The sequence below is a fragment of the Diadema setosum genome, unplaced genomic scaffold, assembly GCF_964275005.1.
Source record: "Diadema setosum unplaced genomic scaffold, eeDiaSeto1 scaffold_35, whole genome shotgun sequence".
Classification (NCBI taxonomy): domain Eukaryota; kingdom Metazoa; phylum Echinodermata; class Echinoidea; order Diadematoida; family Diadematidae; genus Diadema; species Diadema setosum.
Window position 1 is genome coordinate 320,296 of NW_027307661.1, and position 6,540 is coordinate 326,835.

Genomic DNA, 6,540 nt, shown 5'->3' on the forward strand with positions numbered 1-6,540 from the left:
CGCATACGCAATACGAACACGTTAGCGGCAGTGTTAGTGAGAGCTCGCATACCCCCGTCATTGTGGTCATGTTTCAAACATTGAGCGATCTCGAAAATATAACTGTGATTGGCGAGTAGCCTGCATGTACTGTTGAGTGGTTGAGTGTAGTCGAACGCGTTCGTTTCTGATTCTAAATTAGAATTCTTTTCCGTCAATCAATAGAGATCTTAGGGTTGGTTTTCAACTTTTGATTATGAAAAGATCGTCTGGTGGCAGATTTGTTCAGGAAAAGACATGTTATACCCTCTGCCAGAATCCATAGAGCTTACAGAGGCAACGTAATTACCGGTGCCATGAGATTGACTGGCACTGGTGGAGATGCTGGAGCTCGGCCTTCGTGAAGGTACGAACGAGAGTCTTCTTTTACAATGCCATGCCAACGCTGGCGTACGCATCAGGAATAACCTTTTGGCTTACTAGGGGTGGAGGGCAACGTTGTTTGCGGCATTGCAGTAGTATGGATTAAACAAACTACCGGACAATGACTAAAAGAGTGTTATATTTTCTACTTGGTTACTTTCTAATTGTATAAAAGTGACTCTATCGGCAATTACTTATATCAACAACCAAAGTAATTAAAAAATGCAATTATTCTTTTTGCAATCACCAGATACAGCGATTGGTTCTGTCCGGAATGTCAATTTCAACAAGTATCCTTCACTCGATTTTACATCTGCCTTTTCTGAATTCCCTTACTATACGGCATGTTAAGAATGAGGTAAGATTTAAAAAAAAAAAATCAAAAGTAAATTGGACTTGTTTTGAGACCGTTAAGCCCGTCTGTAATAAGATATCCTTTGGGCCTACATTGTATGACTTTAATTGGTTCAACAACACTATTATCTACACCAGCATAATATGCAGGTTTATAAGCGATAATCTTTGTTAGTCCTCGACTATACCCTTAAAGGGAAAATTGTTGCTTAACTCAATTTTCTTTTTCTTTCTTTTTTTTGACGAAAATTGAAATGGCTCTTCTCCATGTCCGTCCACAGTATACTGTATAGTACAATGTCACTTTGCGACGTGCATTTAGTCCGTCTTAATATTATGTAATTATGCCTTAATATCGGCACTAATTATGGTAATGGGTGCCCTGCTTTAGCCTAGAAAGTGAACAAAAAAGACAGAATTTTAATGATTGCTAAATTTATTCTAGCTGAATTTCTTGATTACCAGAAAATTGATAAGTTGTACATTTACTGCAGAAGTAACAAAGCATCATGTTTCGATACAGCAGTAATATTTGTGTGTACTTGAATTGTGTTGATGTATTTAATCGTACTGACAATGCTTCTTTCATTGTTAGGATGGGTGCAAGTGTGAGATTTTGTATACATGTCTTATCTTTGGATTAGCCCAGCATTTCTGTGTTTATACCACGCACGTAACTTTTCGAGATGTTTGCGTCTACCTGCTGCTTTTCCTCTTTTCTCTCTCCTACTTAATCTGGTCTTCAGCTTTCCACGTCACATGAGGGAAACAACCGCGAAGAACCTGGAAATGAGGTTTGTTCCAGAAATTGGCACGCACTGTTTCAAACTAATTTCATTCGAGATACGTATTTTAATGTTGCTTTAGTATGCATCATCACAGACCTGTGAAAAAAAAAGTTGTGTTTGAATGACAGATAATGTACTATCTTTACATCAATGAAAAAAAAGAAGAAAGTTGCATTTCTATCGTTTCGGATCAATGCTCATGATATGCTGGTGTGCAAAGGGTGCACCAGTGGTGGATACGGAATGGGAGCACTAAAAGGCAGTCATTTCACTATAAATGAAACACCTCCAAGAACGCGAACAGATGATGGCAGAACCTTAGTGCACCTAACACTCAATGTATGTTATTTGTGTGTGTGTGTGTGTGTGTGTGTGTGTGTGTGTGTGTGTGTGTGTGTGTAATATTCAGCTTTCATTTTTATTCGTCTGCCAATGAAATGATATGATTCGAATGTATAAAGGACTTGTGATCATAATTATGTATGATTACATATTTGTGTTTAGCTCACTGATACGCAAAAGATGCAATGACACATGATTGAGTTATTACTATCATAAATGCCCAGCGTTCATCGTGTGCAAACTGAAAAGAAAAATTCCACGACGCACTTTCACCAAACTTGGCATGTAGCATCCTACATGTGTATGATCTCAGATTATTAAAATAGGCGTCATGTTCCATAAGACAGTTTGTACACAAATATCCGGGGATGCCTCTCTTGAGATCTTTTTTTTTTCTGTTTTATGGAGGTGGAGGCATTATGTGTTCGGGTTGTCCATCCGTCCTTCTGTCCATTCGTCCGACGTCCTTCCATCCATTCAGCCGTCCCTCCGTCCATAATGACTTTTGTGGACAGCCACAAAAACTATTTCAGGTGTACAATAATGACCCTTAAATACAATAATCGTATGTGTGAGTGGACGAACTTATGTATATCAACTTTTTCAGTGCACATGCTCAAGTCAAAGATCAGAGGTCAAGATTAAATCCTTAAAATTTCACCATTTCCCCTTATCTATGAATGCCAGGAGGTTCAATTCAAACTTTTCTTTAACTTGATGTATACATCTATTACTAGATAAAGATTCTCTAGGAAAGTTTGGGCAATGGCATCAGAGGTCAAGTCAAAATACTAAAATTTTATTTTTTCCTCCACGCCTCGGAAATTGCTTAAGGTATCGTTATGAAACATAAAACATGATAGTGCATGTACTGCCTGCAATGATTCTCTTGGGAATCGTCAGGTCTTGGGGTCGAATGTCAATAATTATATTAATGATATAAATACAAATACAAATAATCTCTTATATCATTCAAGGCTGAAATTACATGTGCATCACAAAAGCAGCACAAAGTCGCACCCCGTGATTTTACATGGTGACATGGTGAAATGTGTCAACCGAATCAATCTTTAGTTTTTCATGTTTTCTGTAAGAGCTTTCCTTCTTCTCCATAAATGGGAAAGTGTGTTTTCACCAGTTTTTTCTACAATCCTCATTTCTTGGAGAGTAGAGTGATCAGGTATGTCTTAGAGGCATTTCGTTTTTCTTGAAATCCTTTGCACACTCTCCACTTTCAAGTGTAACAACTTTCGAAAGGATAACGCTACCGCTTTGAAAGTTGGAATTGATCACGGACAGAATACGTTGATAGAACATACTCATTTTCTGCCAAATCTGATAATCCCTTCATTGCTGTTGCTCCAGTGGTTTACATCCTGTGTTTTGTCCCTTTTCATTTCACAGCTAGCACGGCTTGGTAAAGACTAAGCGCTTGAATAGACCCCATACTTCAGAGCCTCTTTTCTCAGTTCACACTTTTCCAGAGTGTGAGCTTTCTTTCCAGTATTTAGATAGGTTAGAGGATTCCATTTGAATTGAGTAATACATCATTTTAAAGCTTATTGATACTTAGTAGTCTGCTCTTTCGAATCTGCCCTTAAGTAATGATGAGGGGTCATATTATATTATATATATCACAACCCATAGAATTTTCAAATGAACACCATGCATTACACTTAAGGCTCCCCCCCCCCCCATTTTTCCGAACTTTTCTATGTTCTTTTTAGATGATAATCTGTAATAATGCTTGAAAGTGAACTTGACAGACTCAGATCAGCGCGCGACTTACTCTGCTTTCATGTTCTAACGGAATGGACAAAATTCGTATTATATATTTTTTGTATTACAATTGAACAAAATTTACATAGATTATGTTAAATCATCATCATCTCGTAAAGGCTGTGTCACACCTTTCCGGGCAAGCCTTGCGTGCGACTTGCGAACAATTTCTGCTACCCAGAGGTACCCGCAGATGAGCTGCACAGGACAGTACCTAGCACGTATCTCACCCTTAGTTACCAGTTGTTGCGCACGCAGGTCCTATTCACCCGCAGCCAAAATTGGCCCTGCTCCACCTTTTCGGGCAAGCTACGCGGGCTTGTTGCGTATGGGGATTTTTCAGCACGCAGGACAATTTTTGCGGAAGGACAAGGATATGGGCGAGTTTCGCTTCGCATGCGTCCAAAATGCTGGATCCGTTCTACGTGCATTCCATGCGGCCTGCGTGTCAGGCGCGTGGGTGGCGAGTGAGGGCTGACAACTTGGTGAAAGAATCCCTCTAAAGGTCTGATAACAGTCCTCCTGTCAGCAGAACTCCAATACAATGCCATTATCCTGCATAAATGCGTAAATGCATAGATCCAAGGGCAGCCTACGTACTTGAAGCGGGTCAACTACTTGTGACATGCGGCAGATACAGGCATCCTACTGGCGTTCTCCTCGGACCTCTGCAGGCAATCCCCGCGACTCATCCGGAAAAGTTTTGGTCATGCTCAAAACTTGGCTACGGGTAAATCGAATTTAAAGGCCGTGTCACACCTATCCGGGCAAGCTACGCGAGCTTGTGGCGAGGAGGTAGTTTCCTGCACGTAGAAGATTTTCAGCGGGCGAACAAGAATGTTTGCAATTTTCATTCATGCCTTGTCAAACCGTATGGGGGAACTTCTGCGGCTTGACTTGCGGGGAAACAAATTTACTCCCTGGAGCTCTCCGCAGTTGGTCCGCACCTGACAGTATCTAGCGCGTAGTTGCCCGGAGGTGCTCACGCAAGTCCGATTTAACCGCAGCCAAGTTTTGAGCATGACCAAAACTGTTTCCTGGTGAGTCGCGGGAATGCCCGTAGAAGTCCACGCAGAACGCCAGTAGGAGACTCTTAGCGGCAGTACTTCTCAGGCAATTCCCACGCAGGTACTTCGCAGTCCCGTATGCAGCCAAGATAATGAAATTCTGTGAGATTTCAGCCATTCCATTAGAGGAATTCCTTCACTGAGTTGTCAGCCCACACGCGACTGGTACAAAGGTCACACAGTATACTCGCAAGTATAACGCGTCCAGCAAATAAGACACATGCGCTGACTCGCACAAATCCTTTTCCGCCCTCAGGAATGTCCGGTATGCTAGAAAATCCCTACACGTAACAAGCCCGAGTAGCTTGCCCGGAAAGGTGTGATAGCGCCTAAACACGGTTCCGGGTAAAAAAGATATGCGTGCACACCTCCGGGCGACTACTTTTGAGATACAAGCTAGGTACTGTCATGTGCGGATCATCTACGGGGACCTCCGGGTAGTCAAAATTGTTCTTTGCAAGTCGCACGCAAGGCTGGTGTGACACGGCCTTAAGGCCGTGTCACACCTTTCCGGGCAAGCTACACGGGCTTGTTGCGAGGAGGGATATTCCAGCACGGAGGAGAATTTCCCCGGACGAACAAGAATGTTTGCGAGTGTCGCACTGGTTTCTTACCTACCTACATATCTTCTACTTGGGTGTACTCCATGTGACCTGCGTGAGAGCTTTGAAACCGATCCTTTTTCTGTTACGAGCAACTTACAGGTACTGAGAAGTACCTGCGTTAGAGTTGCCTGAGAGATGTTGCAGTCAAGGGTCTCCTCCTGGTGCTTTGCGTGTACCTCTGTGAGCGGACTCCACGACTCACTCGGAACAAGTTTTGAGCATGCTTAAGGCCTTGTCATACTGTATATGGGGAAGTTTTGCGGCTTGACTTGCGGGAAAACAAATTTGCTACCCGGAGCTCTCCGCAGTTGGTCCGCACCTGACAGTACCTAGCGCGTATCTCGCCTGTAGTTGCCCGGAGGTGCGCACGCAAGTCCCATTCAACCGCAGCTAAGTTTTGAGCATGACAAAAACTATTTCCGGGTGAGTCGCGGGGATGCCCGGAGAGGTCCAGGCAGAACGCAAGTAGGAGGCCCTTAGCAGCAGCACTTCGTAGGCAACTCCCGCGCAGGTACTTCGCAGTCCCGCCAAGATAATGACGTTCCGTGGGACTCTTACCATACCTTCAGAGGGATTCCTTCACTGAGTTAAGTCAGCCCCCAGGCACCTGGTACATAGGTCCCACAGTATACTCGCAAGTAGAATTTAAGTAGAACGCGTCCAGCAAGTAAGACACATGCTCTGACTCGCCCAAATCCTTGTCCACCCTCAGAAATTGTCACGTATGCTGGAAAATCCCTACACGCAACAAGCCCGAGTAGCTTGCCCGGAAAGGTGTGACAGGGCCTAAGCATTGTTGCGGGAAAAAAAAAGATTTGCATGCGCACCTCCGGGCGACTACGCGTGATATACGTGCTAGGTACTGTCATGTGCGGCTCATCTACGGGAACCTCCGGGTAGTAAAAATTGCTCTTTGCATATCGCACGCAAGGCTTGCCCGGAAAGGTGTGATCGACACTGACGGCCTTTACATGCGAACCTCTAGGCAGCTACAATGAGCGAGATATGCACAGTGATAATAATGTAGGTAGGCCTACTGTCTGGAGCGGGCCAACTGTGGACAGCTCCGTGTAGCAAATTTGTTTCCCCGCAAGCTAAGCCACAAAACTTCCCAAGATACGGTATGTCAAGGCCTTGGGCATGCTCAAAACTTTTTCATGGGTGGGTCGCGGGGGGTTGTCGGCAGAGGTACACGCAGAACAC